The 17,861-nt window shown below is 40.7% G+C and overlaps 1 pseudogene; it reads right to left on the reverse strand.

Moving 5' to 3' along the window:
• Positions 1 to 990: 990 nt before the first annotated feature.
• On the reverse strand, positions 991 to 1,171 carry LOC113622471 (uncharacterized; annotated as a pseudogene).
• Between the last annotated feature and the right edge of the window lie 16,690 nt (positions 1,172 to 17,861).

Genomic DNA, 17,861 nt, shown 5'->3' on the forward strand with positions numbered 1-17,861 from the left:
TGGGATCTTCCCGGACCAGGGCTTGAACCCGTGTCCCCTGCATTGGCAGGCAGATTTTTTTTTTTTGAATTTTATTTATTTTTTTATATAGCAGGTTCTTATTAGTCATCCATTTTATACACATCAGTGTATACATGTCAATCCCAATCTCCCAATTCATCACACCACCACCACCACCCCCTCCACTTTCCCCCCTTGGTGTCCATACGTTTGTTCTCTACATCTGTGTCTCTATTTCTGTTGGCAGGCAGATTCTTAACCACTGCACCACCAGGGAAGCCCACCTCCTGTACTTTTGAATTGATACAAATATTGAGGTATAAATTTACCTCTGAAACTGCCTTTGCAGTATCCCATGGTTTTTTAACTGAAATACATAAATCTCTAAATTTATTTTTAAATTTTATTTTAATTTCGATTTTTCTTGCTTTGTAAGAAGAGAATATTGCCATAAGCGTTTCTGCATTTTACAATTTTTTAGTTTGGGCACCTATTATATGACAAATTTTGTGAGTATAAAATGGGATTTGTAAAACCATAAGATGTAGTCTCCATTTTCAGATTACACAGTTTGAAATACATTGGCCCTCCATATCCACAGGTGCCACATCCACAGATACAACCAACGGCAGATCAAAAATACGCAGGGGAAAAAAAAAGAAACAAGAAAGTTCCTAAAAGCAAAATTTGAATTTGCTGCACTCCAACAACTATTTAACACAGCATTTACCTTGTATTAGGTATTGTAAGTAACCTAGAGATAATTTAAAGTGTAAGGGAAAATATGCATATATTATATGCACGCACTACACCATTTTATATAAGGAACTTGAGCATCTGCAGATTTTGGTGTCCGCAGGGGTCCTGGAATCAATTCCCTGTAGATACTAAGTGACAACTATATATCAATTAGATTTGCTTTATATTTGTTGTTTAGATATTTATTATATTTATTTATTTATTTATCCATCTGCTTGATCTATCAGAGTCTAAGAGGATAAATTACCTCTTTTTTTTTTTAAATTTTTTTCCCCTACTACCACAGATTATGTGGTCAAGTTTCCCACATTTGGGGAAATCACGGGGGTCAGCACACCGTTGTGCAATGGATAAGCCATGCCCTGGGAAAACCACCTTCGTGATCGTGATATCTCCCCTGCCAGGTAAGTATGTAAATTACCTTTTAATACCATGATTTTATTGTTGTTAATGTCTTCTTGCATCTCTTATAATTTCTGTTGTATGAATATTGCTGCTGTGTAATTTGGTTCACTGATTTTCAAAATTCTTATAGCCTCATTGTGAATTGCACCCTTTACCATTATACAATATCTTCCTTGTTTGGCTTAGCGTTTTTTTAAACCTGAATTCAATGTTTTCTCATATGAATGGGCAACCTCAGCTTTCTTTCAATTTGCATTTGCCTGTTACACATTTCCACCTTTTTAACCTTTCTGGGTTAATTTGAATTTTGCTTTGTGATTCAGTCTGATAGTGTTTTCGTGAGTTAATACCCATTTATGCTTATTGATATAAGAGATATGTTTGGCTCTTATTTCTGTCATCTAGTTGTATGCTATATTCTCAACTTTACATACATTTTACTTTTAAAGTAAGTAATGGGTTTTTTGTACCAACTTTATTGAAGTATAATTTTCATATGATAAAGTGAATATCTTCAAAATGTACACTTTGATAACTTTTGACATATATATGGGTATATATGAATACGTATATATGTATACAACCATCACCACAATCTAGATAGTGTACATGTTCATCATGCCCCAAATTTTTCTCAAGCTTTTTGCAGTCTCTCCCTCCCATCCTAGTCCACTTCCCACTCACACCCCCAGCAAACACAGATCTGCATTCTACCACTATGGATTTGTTTGCATTTTTTAAGATTCTTCTGTCAATGGAATCATACAATATATATTCTTTTTTTGTCTGACTTGTATTCACACAGCATAATTTTAAGATTCATCCTTATTGCTGGATGTATAATACTTCATTCCTTTTTATTGCTGAGTAGTATTGTATTGCATAAATATACCACAATTTGTTGACCCATTCTCCTGTTGATGAACATTTGTGTTATTCCCAGTTCTTAGCTATTACATATAAACCTGTGATAAACATTCATATACATACTCATATTAATATTGTTTTAAAAATTCTCTGTCTAAATTAAAAGTTATTCTCTTAGATAATACCTAGAAGTGGAATGACAAGATAGGTGCATGTTTAACATCATAAGAAACTTCCAAACTATTTTTCAAAGTAGTTGTACCATTTTATAGTCCTACTATCAGTGCATGAGCATTCTGGTTGTTTCACACCCTAGCCTACACTAGAAATGGTCAGTCTTTCTAACTGTACTTATTCTAATACACATGTAGTGGTATTTAATTATGGTCTGAATTTGCACTTCCCTAATGATATTGAGCTTTTTTGCATGCTTATTTGTCATCCATATTTCCTTTGGTGAAATGTCTGTTTAAGTCTTTTGGGTTGCTTTCTCATTACTGAGTTTTGAGAGTTATTTATATACAGTTAACCTTTGATCAACATCAGTTTGAACTGTGTGGGTCCACTTATATGTGGATTTTTTTTCCCAATAAACATGTACTAAATGATCTGTGGTTGGTTGAATCCATGCATGTGGAACTGGATATGGAGGGCCGCTGAAAGTTATACATGGATTTTCAACCATGTGGAGGGTTGAAAATCCACAAGGTTGTTCAAGGGTCAACTATAGTCTGTGTACAAGCACTTTACAGATATAAGCTTTATACACATTATCTCCCAGTCGATGGCTTGTCTTTTCATTCTCTTAATAGTATCTTTCAAGAAAAATTAGGTTCTTAATTTTTGATGAAGTCCAATTTATCAATTTGCTCTTTTATGGATCATGGTTTTGATGTATCTAAGAAAACTTTCTAACTCAAGGTCAAAAATTTTCTTCTATGCTTTTTTTTAAGAAGTTTTATAGTTTGGGGTTTCATGTTTATGTCTATGATCCATTCTGAGTTAATGTTTGCATGATGCAAGGTATAAATCAAAGTTCAATATTTTTGCAATTGGATATAGATTATCCAGTTGTCCTAGTACCATTTGTTGAAAAGACTATCCTTTCCCACTAAATTGCCTTTACACCTTTGTCAAAAATCAATTGTTCATATATGTATGGCTCTACTTATTGATTCTCTATTCTGTTCCATTGAATTATTTGTTTGCCTTTTCACCAATACCACACTGTTCTGTTACCTGCAGCTTTATAATACATTCTGAAATCAGGTAGTGTTAAGTCTCTAATTTTATTATTTTTCAAAGTTGTTTTGATTTTAGAAATAGCCTGTCAATTGATACAAAAATGTCCACTGAGGCTGTGATTGAGATTGTGTTGAATCTATAGATTAACTTGGGTAGAACTAACATCTTAACAATATTAGGTCTCTGGTCTCATGAAGAAGATGCATCTCTCCATTTACTTAACTTTTCTGTTACTTCTCTCAGCAATGTTTTATAGTTTTTAATATACAGGTCTTGCACATCTTTTGTCAGATTTATCCCCGAGTATTTCACATTTTTTAATGCTATTGTAAATATTATTTTCCACAACTTAAATTTCCAATTTTTCATTACTACTAAATAGAAATACAATTGATTTTTAATATTAATCTTGTATCTTGTGACCTTGCTGAACTCATTAGTTCTAGTAGCTTTGTTCTGGATTCCATCAGATTTTCTGTAGACTATAATGTTGTCTAAGAATAAAGAAAATTTTATTTCTTCTTTTCTAATCTGGATTCCCTTTATTTCTTCTTGCCTTATTGCACTGGAGAGAAACTCCATTGCAATGTTGATAAAATGTGATGAGAGTTGATATTGTTTTGTTCCAGCGTTAGGGGGAAGCATTCATTCTTTTACTATTAAGTAGGATGTTAGCTGTAGGTTTTTCATAGATACCATTTAACAGGTTGAAAAAGTTCCCTTCTATTCCTAGCTTGCTAAGAGTTTTTATCAGAAATGGATATTTCATCTATTGAGATAAACATAATGTGTTTTTTTTTTTTTTTTACTTTGCTAATATGATAAATGTCACTGGCTGATTTTTTAATATTAAACCAACTTTTCATTCCTTGGATAAACTCCATTTGGTCATAAGTATTACTATTTTTATATATGTTCAATTCAATTTGCTAAAATTTTGTTTAAATTTTTGCCTCTATGTTCATGAAGAATATTGGCTGTTTTTTTGTTTTTGTTTATTTTTTTTCTTTGTCCAGTTTTGGTATCAGTGTAATTCTGATACCACAGAATTAGTTCTTTTTAATTTTCTGGGAGAGTTTGTGTAGATTGTGTAAAATCTTCCTTAAATGTTTGGTAAGATTCATCCAATGAAGCCAGTTGGGCCTAGAATTAGTTTCCAACTACAAATTCACTTTCTCTGACAGAGGGCAATTCAGGTTTTCTGTTTCTTAAGTGAGCTTTAGTAGTTTGTATTCTTCAAGGAATTTGTCCATTTCATCTAAGTTTTCAAATTTATTGGCATAGCAATGTTCATAATATTCCCTAGTATCCTATTAATACCTGAAGTAATGTTGCCTTTCTTATTCTTGATATTGAAAATGTCTCTTATTTTTTTTCCTGATTAGCCCAACTAAAGTTTTATTGATTTATTGACTTCCTTAAAGAACAAGCTTCCATTGTCATTGATTTTCTCCATTGCTTTTCTGTTTTCTAGTCCATATTTTCTGCTCTGACCTTTACCATTTCCTTTCTGCTGCTCATTTTGGGTTTGATTTGCTCTTTTGTTTCTAGTTTCTTAAGGTAGAAGCTGAAGTCATTGATTTGAGATCTTTCTTTTTTACTAATATAAGCATTTAGTGCTATAAATTTCCTATAGGTACTGCTTTAGCAGCATTCTACAAGTTTTAATATGAGGTATTTTTCTTTTCATTAAGTTCCAAATACTTTATAATTTCCTTTGATTTCGTCTTTGACCCACGAGTTACTGACAAATGCAAGAGTGCTAATCCTTTTGGAGGGTTCTTTCCCTGGTCTTGGATAACTTCCTCATGTGTGTGCTGACCAAAACCCTGTGCAGCTCTTCAAAGTCCTCTGTCTGTGAGTCTTTCCTCTCAGTACTCTGTCCTGTGAATTCTATCTGCCTTTGTCTCTCTGAACTCTTAGCTTCATCTCCTCAACTCAGGGAGTCTTCTAGGCTCTGCCTGGATTCCTTCCTTATGCCAAAAACTGAAAACTCTCTCAAGATAGTAAACTGGGGCAGTTGTAGGGCTCACCTTATTTGTTTCCTGTCTTTCAGAGATAACTGTTCATTTCCAACTGTCAAGAGTCTTGAAAAACATTGTTTAATATATTTTGTCTGGTCTTTTTGGTTGTTTCTGGGTGGGAGAGTAAATTCAGTCCGTCTTATCCATCTTGGCTGGAATCAGAAGGTAGTTAGCCTTTATTTACAATTATTTATGTATTTATGACATTCACTATATAAATGGTTTTGATTTGTTATTTTTACGTATAGTTTTTCTGCTATTTAGGATGGTTTGTATTTCTGTTCTAGTGGTTACCATGTTAATTATATCTTTATGTAACACCTTTAGTTCTCTCTATTTTTTGGACAGTATCTATTAGTTCGTTACTCTAAGCAATGACACAATTAGTGTGCTTGTCTTCGTCTTCTTCTTCTTAGCAAACCAATTTCAGTCAACAACATTATCTTTCTAGTGTGCATGTTTGCATAGATACTTATGTAATTAAGCTTATATTTCAATTACTTGAATCTTCAGCTTTTTTCCCCTGTTCTTATTGTGTCTTTAGTATAATTTCTTAGTAGGATAGTGGGGAAAATGTTGACTTAAGACATATTTACCTTGGAAGTCCCAAATGCCTCAGTTTAGGATAGAGAGACATGCATCTGAGCACTGGCTCTCTTAATTACCAGCTCTATTGTGACCTTGGAGTAGATGCTTAACCTATTAAAGCCTCAATTTCCTAGTCTTTAGGATGGGATAATAAGATCTCTCTTTTAAAACTGTGATGAGACTTAAAAAAATATAATACATGTGAAATGCTTAGAAAGCACCTAGAAAACTTTAGACACTGTTATTATTAATACAAGTAAAAATCAACAAGCAAACATCAATATAGTACATACCGCACACCAGGTTCTGGGATCGCTGCCTTACATTCCTTATTTCACTTAATCTTTACAATGAATCTGTGGCAAATTTATTGCCTTCATATTAGAGATGAGGGAGGGAGGCTACAGGAGGTTAAGAATATAACCAAAGTCATCCAGTACAGAAGTGACAATGGTGGGAATTAAAACCCAAATATTCTGATGCCAAGTTCAGAGCTCTCACCACTACCCCACAGTTGCCTTTATTATCCTGAACTCCACCCTGCTAATGAAAGCGCGCACACACGCGCACACACACACACACACACACACACACACACGTGCGTGTACTCACTTTATTCTGAGAACAAACTTGGCCTTACAGCTCAGTATGTAGACAGGATACACCTGGGAGAGTATAATTTGCCTGTTTTTCCAAACACTAGGTTCCGAGTCTGGCTTGTGAACAAGGTACAGATGGAAATCTTCCTGGACTCAGACCAAGAAGAGGAGAAAGGGTGGGAAAGGCTTGCCCCATGGCCTGCAGTAGCACTGAGTAAACCCAACTTAGACTGATACTTGGAGATTAGCTGGAGGAATCATTCCTTTGACTCCCACTGGCTGATCCAGCACTTCACAGAGTTCTTCAGCATCCACGCCCTCTTGCACTTTTCACTGCAGGATCATAGCTGGGGAAATGGAGGCTCAGAAATGTTAATGCCTTGCCCAAGGCCACAGAGCTAATTGGCGATGGGGCCCAGATGTCCTAACCACCTGTCCAGTGCTTTTCTCATGATATATTTCTGGCTTCGTGGAAGGCATTTACCCTCTCATACCCCACAGATGTGTAAGTCAATATTTAACTGGACATGTCCATGTCCTCAGCACTATACTATGAGCTGCAAGAGATAAAAAGACATAAAAGTTGTCCTTGTTCTCAATACTCATTCATTCATTTATTCACTCATTCATTCATTCTAAGAATTCATTAGATGTCAGGCCCTGTGAGGAGAGCCCAATACTCCTCAAAGGGCTCATTGTGTAATGGAGGAGACAGATTCAGAAGCCGACGGCTCCGATTCAGGGGGAGAAGCTAAAATAAGAACATCTGGGGTGTGATGAGCATGCTGTTGACAGTACTCTACTTTGCCTGTGGGATCCAGGAAGGCGTCCTTGAAAGGAGCTGAGCCCTGAAGGGCCCATAGTTGCTGAGGGAGTGGGATCTGACATCTGACACCCACAGAGGCAGAAGTGAGCGTGTGCACTCAGAGGACCACAAGTGCTTTGGCATGGCTCAGGCGGGGGGAGGTGGGAGCAAAGCTGAGAGCGAGGCAGAGGTCGTGTGGAGTAGTCTCGACTCTCCCCTATAGATGAGGGAAAGACATTCTAAAATGAAAGCAGAAAAGCGGTGAGATGGTCAGATTTTTTTAAAATTGAGGTATAGTTGATTTACAATACATCTGTTTCAGGTGTACAACATAGTGATTCACAATTTCTAAAGATTATACTCCATTTATAGTTATTATAAAATATTGGTTATATTCCCTCTGCTGTACAATATATCCTTGTATTTTATTTATTTTGTACATAGCAGTTGGTACCTCTTAATCCCCTACTCCTAACTTGCCCCTCCCCTCTCCCCACTGATAAACATTAGTTTATTCTCTATATCTCTGAGTCTGATTGGATTTGATTAGAAAACTCACTGGCGCAGGTCAGAAGAATAGACGGATGGAGTGGGAACCATGAAGAGGTTGGTCAAGGATAGGGCCCACGCTAGGTGGTGGCAGTGCGAATGGGGAGGATTTCTCTGGCTAAGTAACCCCTACTCAGATCTTAAGGCTCAGCACAGACAGCAGCTCAATGGACCTTCAGTCTCATTGGAAGCTCCTCCTCTGGTGCCCTGTAACCCTTCTCCCAGGTCCATAAGCAGAGGCAGAGTTCGGTGGTGGTTAACAGCAATGGCTTTTTAGCTGGCTTTGAAGCTTTTTAAACCATTGCATCCTGCCTCAGTGGCTGCCTAGCTGTGTGACCTCGGGCAAGTTGCTTATTTACTCTGTTATCTAGGTTTCCTTATCTATAAAATAAAGATAATAATAGTACCTATTTCTTTGGGTTATTGTGATGATTAAATGATTAAATACATTTAAAGCACTTAGGACAGCGTCTTGCAGTGCTAAGGGTGCAATAAAAGTGGGCTTTTATTACCATCACACACATTCACTGTAGGGGAATTGTGTGTCTATGGGTGTATCTGACCAGTCTGGAAGCTCCTTGGGGAAAGGTGTCCTCATGCCCAGCAGAGAGCCTGGGACAGAGCAGGCTGTCAGGGAATATCTGTTGAATGGAATGGAGATGATGGTGAAGGCACATTCAAGAGCTAGTTAGGAGTTAAATCCCGCTTCCCTGAGGGACTGATTAGACATGAGGAAGAGGGTTAGCAAGGAGAATAAAATCATTCCCAGGTTCTAAACAGGGACCAGTGGAGGATGATGGTGCCATGACTGAGACAGGGAGTTTGAGAGAAGGAGTTGGTTCAGAGGGTCAGTGGCTAATCTGTCCAAGATCAGATCTATAGTAACTAGTAAAGCTGAGGTTGGAACCCAGGTCTGTTCATATTCCATAGACAGTTTATGTAACCTGCATGTCTACACCTGGCATAGGACCTAATGCAGCGGGTATTTAGCAATACATAGCAGATGAGCTGGTTAGTGCTTGAATGAATGGATTTGTTTGGTAGATGCCAGGGTATCAGGGTTACTTTTATTTTCATGGTAAACATATGTCTGTAGAGGCAGGGGGAAAGAAAGAAAAAAAAAAAAGAGGGAGAGAGAGAGAGAGAGAGGGAGGGAGGGAGGAAGAAAGGAGGGAGGGAGGAAGGAAAGAAAGAAAGGAAAGAAAAGAAAAGAAAAAAGAGAAAGAAAAGAAAGTCACCATGAAAGATTAAAGAAGAAAGAACTAGTCAGCAATATTTCAAGTGAATAAACATGAGGCGCCGTCTTCCTTCTTTTTCCCTTTTTCTGACATATCAGGACATTTTTTATGATCTCCAGCTTCTTAACCTACTCTTGCAAACTGCTAGGAAGGATGACTAAAACTACCCAGCAGGAGTTTTGCAAAGCCCAAGCCAAAAATCAAAAAAACAGACAAACAAACAAAAAGTGCTATCAAGGACTCTAGGAACATAGGAAAACGCCTGATGGCAAAGGAACCAGTCACACAGGCTTCTCTACGTACAATTCCTATGTCAGTCACCACCTCCTCAGAAACAGGTTTCTCAGGTTAAGCTGCTTTTGGGACTGGCATATAGGTGTTAGGAAAGAATTGTAGGCTGTGTCCCTATTTGCAATTGATAAGCTCTCCTTCAGGGCAAGTTTGGTGAGTAGGGTAGTAATAATTACAATAACTCTGATATAAAATTATATAATAGTTAACTTATAATATTAATATATTAATATTATATAATTATATTAATGCCTATAATTTTTGAATGTTTACTACTTTCAGAAACTGGTGAGTGCTTTCCATACGCTATTTCATTTAAACCTCACCAAATCCTACAAGACACTTACTGTTCTCCCCATTTGAGAGGGGGAAACTAAGCCTCAGAGAGATTAAGTAACCGAAGGCTCAGAGAGGTTAAGTAACTTGACCAAAGTCACTCAGCAAGTAAGTGGGGAATCAGGATCTGAACCCCAGCTTGCCTGATTCCAAAGCTCATGATGCAAACCCTAAACCATGCACCGTTTTTCTCCTCGACTCTGAATTAGGGGCTGTGCATGGTTTAACTGTATCCATGTAACAAACCTCGTTGAGGCAGGGAGCTCACATCTAACTCCAGGTATGACAAGATAAGAGTGTCCCTGCTCAAAGGCTCTTTGTCAGTCCAAAAGAATTAGGGGGGTGTTGTGCAGGGATCAAGAGACATGGATTCAGAGAACTAGGTCCAGATACTGACTTTGCCACTTACTGGCCGTGAGCTTCTGTTGCATCGGTTAAATACTCTGGGCCTCTGTCAGTGTCTTAGTTTTCATGCGCCTTCTCCCCTTCCCCCAACACACAGACTCTTTGGAATATGGAATAAAAGGGTTTATCTAAATGATCTTTCAAAGCTTTTAGAAAACTGATTTTGTTTTATTTCAACATTTGTATCTTTGCTAATAAAAACTTTTCTAGCTAAAATGTAATACATACTTACTAAAGAAAAAACATACCTGCTCAAGGAAAAGTACAAGAAAAAGTGATACTTGTTTAAGAAGGATATAGAAAAGTAGAAAGAAGTCTGATTCTTTTTAGTGCAAATGCGGTCACTATTGAAATTATGAATTTAAAGGACTCACAAAGAGGCTTGATACGTTTTAACACTTAACAACAACAATGAAAACTCATGTGCGCACTTCTTGTCATTTTCCTAAATATTTCTTGACTTTCCTTTTGAAGACTTCTGCATTTCATACCTACCTTTCAGTGTTTAGGTATAAAGGCAAGTTCTTGTGAAGCCTTTTTTATTCCTTTGATGACTGCAAATAAAGTAAACCCAAACAAAACTTCTTGGGGAATATTTTTTTTTTCCAAAATAATTCACTCCACAACCTCTTGCTAAGAGCCCACCGTGTCTGGGACTTACACAAGGAGACACACAGAATACAGCCTGGTGCTTGGTGAGGAGGCCCAAAGCCTAGTGGGAGAAAGAGTGAGTGAAGGTAAGTGCCCTGAGAGTGTGTAGGCAGAGCTAGTAATCTGTCACAGAGGAAGGGACAAAGGCTGCGTCTGGAAGAGTGGACTGACATCCAACAGATGGCAGAGCCTTAGAAAAGCAACCACCTAGACAAGCTCTTGTTTGGTTATCTAGTGCTAGCGGGACATACAATTTATCTTCCACACTGGGGTACTTGATAATAAAAGGAGAACTACTGATAATTATTTCAGGACCTTGGGTGAAAACCAGAACTTCCTGGGCAAACAGGATCAGATGACCACCTGACTTCATGCTAACATTTTGTTATTGTGAAGAACAGGGCTCTGAATCTCCTTCTTTACACATTGGAACCTGTGATGAAAATGACACGTTCAAAATGCTCCAGGGAAGCCTTCCCCACCCTGGCTAACTTCCTGAACAAGTTACAGAGGTTCCCCTAACAATGCTTTTCAGTCCTGTTGTTGGACTTTAGCATAACACAGTGAATTGTTCCAATTTAGGAGCACATTCTTGAAACATCCTTAAATTAGCTTCGTAGTACTGTAACGCAAGATTTTCCAAACCACATTGATATGCAGCCTTATGAGTTTGGGTTTTACCACAATGCTTTTGGTAATGCTTTTGGTTAGGGCACTCAATGCCCTAACTCTAAATGTTTCCATTTGATGTTCCTTGATTTGTTTATTTATGTGTTTAGTTGCAATTCTAAAAAGGCAGCCAAGATTCTCTCTTTGCAGGGACTATTTGGAAAAGTCTTGGGAATTGAAGAGGAAATACAACATGTTTTAAAATGGGATTGGTGTCATCTAGATGTGACATCTGTTGGCATGGCATGGGCAAAAAGAATGGCACATACAAAGGCATGGAGGAGGGAACAAACATGGAGTATTTAGGGAACCGTATGGGATTCTCTGGCTGGAAATAGGATTGGGTATACGATGGGGGAAGAGGTGAAAAGGGTGAGTTGGGACTAGATAGTGAAGGGCCTTGAGTGCCACCCCATGGACTTTGGACTTCATCTTGTTGGCAATGATGAGTCTCTATAGCTATTCAAGCAGGATATTTATTTTTGGTAAAAGGACAAACCGAACAAAGCCAGGCAAAGTCAGTAATCCTGGAGCCAATTTCTCCTTTAAGGGCTTCCCTGGTGGCGCAGTGGATAAGAATCTGCCTGCCAAGGCAGGGGACACGGGTTAGATCCCTGGTCTGGGAAGATCCCACATGCCGCAGAGCAACAAAGCCCGTGCGCCACAACTACTGAGCCTGAGCTCTAGAGCTGCGAGCCACAACTACTGAGCCCACGCGCCTAGAGCCCGTGCTCCGCAACAAGAGAAGCCACCGAAATGAGAAGCCCGTGCACCACAATGAAGGGTAGCAACTGCTCACCGCAACTAGAGAAAGTTCACACGCAGCACAGCAACGAAGACCCAACGCAGCCAAAAATATTAAAAATAAAAAAATAAAATAAAATAAAATAGCCCTGCCTCCCCAGGGAACCATAAAAAAAAAAAAAAATTCTCCTTTCAGTTTTGCAGTCCTCACTTGCTCCAAACTTTCCGTTTACATGTTCCCTGAAATACCACCCCCAAGGGAATGTATATCAACTGACTGGTGATTACAGACACAAATTTCTGATTCTTTGCATTCAGCCAATCCCAGTCTAGGCTGTACTGAAATACATCCCTCAGCTCTATCCCCAGGTCAGACTCTGTGGATGAGAGGCCTGGGCCAGGCCCAGAAAGGTGAGAACAGGGGCTTCTGTCTTCTGACCACTCTGTAGTAAACTGCTCCTGAAGACTTCCAGGGGGTGGGGTGTGGGGGGGGGGGGCTTTATAATCTCCCTTCCCTTAGCCCTGTACCTAAGCCATGACTGCCTTGAGTCTAAGTCCAAAGTCATGAAGCAAATGTAAAAATGGCAGCTTTACCCTTCTCAGCTATTCAGGATGCCTAATAATGGACTGGCTTGAAAGATAATAGTTTCCTTGTCCTCACAGGTATTTGAACAGGCTCTAGGGAGGATTCTTGCAGGCAGTAGGGAATTGGAATCTGACAAACAGGACTCTACTCCCTGTCCAACTACTTCCAACCTCTGAGCCTCTGTTTTCTCAGCTGTAACACAGGATCACAGTAATACCTCTTTATAGGGTTATTGAGAAAAATAAACAGGATAATGATGGCACAAGGCCCAAGGCCCAGCGCTAATATGTGCTCAGTAAAAGCTGGCCATAACCATGGTTAACACAATCACCTACCAGTGGTTGAGGTTTGTGCTTCCAATGGTGAGCCAGTCATTTATTTCTGGGTATGACCTCTAACGTGGAACATTACCCCAGTAAAAGCCCTACAGGCAAAGAATTAATACCACTGAATATTACTTTGCAAAGACCATCCAGCTGTGGGAGCCAAACTTCTTTTTCAGTTGGAGAGAGTGAGGAAGACACAGGCAGGCCCAAGTCCACACATTAAGTTACAGACAGATTCAGGACCAGGTCTTAGATCCCTCGACACTTACCCCATGCTCAGTGACATTCATTTTATGGTTCACTTTCTGTTAACAAGCAAAATTCAGGACCTCAGCAATCCCGTCTTCATTCAATAGACATCTGTCACTCAAGAGATTCGCAGTGGTATATTTAGATCTACACAGATCTAGATGTTCATTCAATCCTACAGCAAGGCCATGAGGCTGATCTTATTGTTAATTTCCATTTTATGATAAGGGAAGTGAGGCAGAGAGAACTGAAGTTACTTATTCAAGCCCTACAGCCAGCAAGTGGTAAAGCCAAGATTTGAGCCAGGGTTTGAGCCCGGGCAGTTGGGCTTCTAAGCCTGTACTTAATTACAACACCATACTGACCCTCCCAACGTGAAAAAAGTGTACTGTGTCTGCCTCAGAGAAGCACACTCCCTGGGGAAGAGACACAGTCCACAAGGGTGTGCAGTCACATGCTACAGGCACCAGGAGAACAAAAGAGGGAGGGTTTGTTCTACAAGGGGAAGAGGGAGAGAATTAGGAAAGCTGCCTGGAGGAAGTGACCTTTATCCACTTTCCAGAGCTCACTCCTTTTCCTCCAAATTGGTGAGCCTGGGGGAAGAGAAGGCATTCCCTGTAGATGGAGGTACCTCTGCTGAGGCTGGCAGGTGTGGACTAGCTGGGGTTTAAGGGCACCCAGAAGGAGGGAGGCCAGGACACCAGGTACTAACTCAGTGTGTGACGTGGGCAAGTTACTTAACCTCCAGGAGCCTCAACTCTCCCACCTGTATAACACTTGCTTTGTGAAGCTGTTTGAATATTACGTGAGGTCATGTGTATATACTTTCCAGCCCAGAGTTATTCCTCTTTCTTTATTTACATCTCACAAAACTATTTCCCTCAGTAAAAAACTTTTAATTGAGCCTATGTTTTTACACCTATGCTCACAGTAGCATTAGTAATAATCCTGAATGTCATTATTAGTCATTGGTAATAACAATATAATAATAATGTTAATTGATGTTGATTGAGGGCACTAAATACTTAATATGTGTCATCTCTATCTGATCTACTCCTCAGAACATATCTTAGAGATAGCTATAACTATCCCCATTTTATAGATGAGGACAGCAACGCTCAGAGAGAGGAAGAAATTTACACAAAGGTCACTGGCTAGGAAGTGGCAGAAGTGGTACTCAGACCCAGGTCTGTCTGTCCAGAAGAATGTCTGACAGAGAATGCCCTGGGTTTGAGTTCATGTTGGTCTTGGCAATGTCCCTCAGCCTCTTTCTCAGAAAGAAAACAAACATTCTAAGCATTTTGCTAACACTGTGTAACACCAACGCCCTAGGGAGGGAGGGACAAGCCAGGCTGAAGCAGGAAGATGGTTCCATATTTGGAGGGTGGGCCTGGGGCAGCCGCCTAGTCTCCCAGCCTGGTTGTCCTGGCCAGAGCCTGACTGGACCTGGAACCTTGAGCCACCTTCAGGTGGCTCTGGGCAGCCGGGGGTGCCCAGCCCGCCCGCAGGGACTGTCACCCACCAGGGAGGCCGCGCGCTGGTAACCCAGCTCGTTCCCACGCGGGTGGCTCCCAGGCAGCAGGGAGTTAATCTGCTATCTGTTGGGAAGGCTTCCAGAACCCTCCTCCCAGCCTCCCAGTTTGCTCAGGGCCGGGCCCTTCAGAAACTGAAACCAGCAGGACGCCAGGCCCCGCCAGCGCTCGTGGGATCCTGCCCGGGATTACCTTCTATGGGGAGGCCCGGGAGGGCTGTGGGCGGAGCGGAGTGTGCAGCCTGCGCAGGGCCGGCGACGTGGCGGCCCGGCTCCCTCCCTCCTCCCAAGACTCACCCCCGCCCCTGCTCGGGGGACCTGCTGCTCCCCGGGAAGCACGTGGGTCCACCGGCCCCTCCCTCGGGGTGGCTGGAATCCCGGCCCCTCTCTCACCACCTCTGAGACGCTGAGTACGCCACTAAACCTGTGAGTTTCGGTTTCTTTCGCTGTAAAAGGGGGATAAATAATGCTTAGCCTCTGGAAACAGTAACATATATCCAGTGCCTCTGATCCAAAAGAAAAGCTCCATATATGGTGACTGTATTGGCATCTTTGTCGTTAGTATTGCCGTTCTCACGGTGGGTTGGGCAGCCTGCCTTGTGAGGTGGTAAGCTCCCATCACTCAAAGTGTCAAGCACAAGCTAAATGAGATGGAAAAAGAGAAAAAAATTAGAACAGGAAGGGAGCCATATTGCCATACCCAGATGCTGACCTGCTCATCTCAGGATCACCTGGGAAGTGCACACCATCTCAGATGCCCTGAATCAAAACCCCGGATGGCAAGCTTTTTCTGAGTATAGCTTTGCTGCTTCCTTTTGCAAGCCACTGATCCAGGCCAATAATCCCTACATTGTTCCTCTTCAAAAGACCCTTAGGTTATTCCCTCCTACCCCATTGATTGTACAGGGTGCAAGATTTTATTGACCAAACTAGATTTGTTAACTCATAAGTAATTTTACTCTCTACATAAATTATTAACCACATACCCAGAGTTCATTCAACAAATAGTTGTTCATTCAAGTATTTATTGAGTAACTACTGTGTGTCAGACACTGTGCAGGGTACTGGGGGATGGTACAGGAGCTCGGTCCTCAGGGGCTGTCTAATCTGGTGAGGGATGCAGAAAAAAAAAGGATTTGAATACTGACCCTGAAGCCAAGGGAATGTGGCTGGGTGTAAGATGCCCAGTATTCCTACAGCAAGCAGGTAGAGTTCCAGTCAAAAGCAAATAAAGTTGATGTACGATATCTCTCTACAGCCTCATTATATAGAAAGGTGGATGCCCCTCTCCAACACACACACACACACACACACACACACACACAAGACACCATGGCATTATTACTTTTATGGATTACATGAGGCCCAACAACATCTAAGGCCTTGTGAAGAAAGGGAGACCCTTTGGATCTAATTCCTGCTTGTGTGGCCAGTCTGCTTGACTGCCATGCACCCCTGAAACACTGAGAGCAGAGTGGCTGAGACTGTGGGCTCTGAAGCTATGCTGCCTTGGGTAGGGTTAATTCCAACTCGATTCCTTACTAGCTGTGAGATCATGGGCAAGTTACTGTGTGATCCTAGGCACATAGGCAAGACCACTGTGTGCCTGGATTTCCTCTTCTATAAAGTGGTCTGAATAGAACCTGCTTCACAGAGTTGCTGTGGGTTAGGGTTAGGGTTAGGGTTACGGCACTGAAAGCTGGTGTTAGGCACTCACCCTCTGAGCTGTTCTGACACTGCATCATGTGTGGTCTTTGATGCTCTCTCTGCCTGGACTACCCCTCCTTTTCTCCACCTGGGGAGCATATAGTTATTGGTGCAATGTCCTCTCCTTTCTAGAGCCTTCCTTGCTTTTACTTCACCAAGCAATTCGCTGCTTTTTCCTCTAAGTTCCTGTAGCTCTTTTTAGATACCTCTTACAGCACCTCTCATCCCACGATCCTTTTTCTTATTGTGGTTTAGGTGTTTTCTTTCCTCACTGGGTTTTTGAGTTCTTGAAGAGCAGGGGCCATATTTTATACATCTTTTCATCTCTAGGGACCAGGCAGTCCCTGGGACACAATAAGCACTTGCCATTAATTCTGTTGAATTAATGAACAGATGGGTGATGGATGGATGGACAGGTGAAGTGACTTACTTGCCCAGGACCACAGAATTCAAATGGATCTGCATTTAGTTTATGTTGGGAAAATTACCTTTCTGAGCTTCTAGTTTCTCATCTGGAAAACAGGTCCGATAATAATGGTCGATAATAATGTCCTGGGGTTGGGAGGGTTAAATGAGGAATGTATAGGACAGTGGTCAATAGTATAAGCTCTAGAATCAAATTGTTTGCATTCTAGTCCCAGCTCCACCATTCATGAGCTGTGTGAACACACTAATGGGCCGTTCAGAGAATTAAAAGAGCTATGCTTTATAGGTGCCTGGCACAGGGTAGGTATTCAGTAAATAAATACTTGTTCCCTTACCTGACCTTCTCCAAACCTGTAGGCCCTGGACTCTGAATGCTCAAAACAGCTGTTCAGATGCCACATTTTGCTCCCGGTGACTAATGTCCCTTAAGCCAAGGTTAGAAAGCTGACTCCAGAACCAAGCTTACATTTGAGAGCTGAATTAGAAGCAGGGGATATGGCTGACTCGTTTAATTAATAAGGAAACTTTTGAAAAGGAGCAGTTTAAAATCAGCAGACATGCCAAGGAAATTGAAAAGCAAGCACTGACCCACAATTTTGTATGTGGGTTTCACATGTTGCTGGAAGAGTCCCTTATGAATGAATAATGGATCGTACAAAACGAAGTTAATGTTTTACAAACTGTAAGAGCAGTGATTATTTTTGGAGCAAATTAACCAACTAGTCAGTGCATGACATTGTAACAATTCTTGAATTTCCTGCTGCTTTTTGACAATATATTCTAATACACTCATTATTCAAAATTCTCCAGGGATCGCATGTCTATTACTAAGCCACAGGGTATTGAAGAGAAGAAAAGGTA

The sequence above is a fragment of the Aethalodelphis obliquidens genome, unplaced genomic scaffold, assembly GCF_003676395.1.
Source record: "Aethalodelphis obliquidens isolate GAN/ISIS:26980383/991018 unplaced genomic scaffold, ASM367639v1 scaffold9, whole genome shotgun sequence".
Classification (NCBI taxonomy): domain Eukaryota; kingdom Metazoa; phylum Chordata; class Mammalia; order Artiodactyla; family Delphinidae; genus Aethalodelphis; species Aethalodelphis obliquidens.